The sequence below is a fragment of the Arachis hypogaea genome, chromosome 12 (assembly GCF_003086295.3).
Source record: "Arachis hypogaea cultivar Tifrunner chromosome 12, arahy.Tifrunner.gnm2.J5K5, whole genome shotgun sequence".
Taxonomy (NCBI): domain Eukaryota; kingdom Viridiplantae; phylum Streptophyta; class Magnoliopsida; order Fabales; family Fabaceae; genus Arachis; species Arachis hypogaea.
This window is the reverse complement of record NC_092047.1, coordinates 57546019-57547170: the sequence shown is the minus strand read 5'-3', so window position 1 is coordinate 57547170 and position 1152 is coordinate 57546019.

Sequence of the window (1152 nt, the reverse complement as noted above, 5' to 3'; positions counted from 1 at the left end):
CCTTGGAGTATGGATCGAAGTGTGTCATCTTGATTTAGAGAAGTGGAAGGATATGTGATTTGTGGTGCTTGGAGTTGGTTGGGTTGAGGTAGTTGCCTATGAGGTGGTATGTAGGTTTGATAGTTCCTTCCTTGGTTTGGTTGTTGGTTTGGAGGGTTTTGTGAATATCGGTTTTGTGGAGTGTTGTTTTTTCATCTTTGGTTGCCTCCATTGTCCCTACCTCCTTGTTGATAATTATCCCGCCAACCTTGGTTGGAGCCATCCCTCCAACCTTGATTAGAGTTGTTACTCCCTTGGCTATAGTTGCCTCCTTGTTGGGGGTACCCTTGGTTGTAATTGCTCTCTTGTGAATGGTATCCTTGATTGGCACGTTCATAGTAGGAGCGATCATAAAAGTTATAGGTAGACGCTAGAGTGTTATCTTCTTGGAGACTTGGACACTCATCCATGTAGTGGGAGTAGCATGAGCAAATGCCGCACACTTTTTGGGGGACCAATTGTTGACCTTGTTGGTTTTGAGGAGGTGGTGGTTGTTGTTGGGATGGAGGTTGTTGTTGATTCACTTGGAGTTGCTTTAGAAGACTTGTCATCTCACATAAGGTCTTAGTAAGGGTAGCGGTCTCACCACTAGAAGAAACTTCATTCACGGCCTTTGGGCGGTTGACTCTGTGTCTAGCATGTTGAGTGAACTCGGCCAAGTCAGTAATGAGTTGCCATGCCTCCTCCGCCGTCCTATACTTCGACAAAGAACAGTTGCTTGAAGCATCCAATAAATTCTTATCTTGCTCCCTCATGCCTTGGCACACATAGCTAAGCAATACTTGAGTGTCAATCATGTGGTTAGGGCACGAGTCAAGAAGTTTGTGGAATCACTCCCAATACTCATATAAAGTTTCCATCTCGCCTTGTACAATACATGAGATCTCCTTCCTTAGCTTGTCCGTCATTTCTACGGGCATGAATTTATCAAGGAATTCTCTTTTAAGCAAATCCTAATCGGACACAACATCACTAGGTAAGGTATAAAACCACTCCTTGGCTCTTCCCTTAAAGTCCTTCCCGACAACCATATAGCCACTTCATCGGATCCTTCCCGCCTAGTAGTTGAGCATACACCATGAAAGTCCTTGAGGTGTCTAATTGGATCTTGTG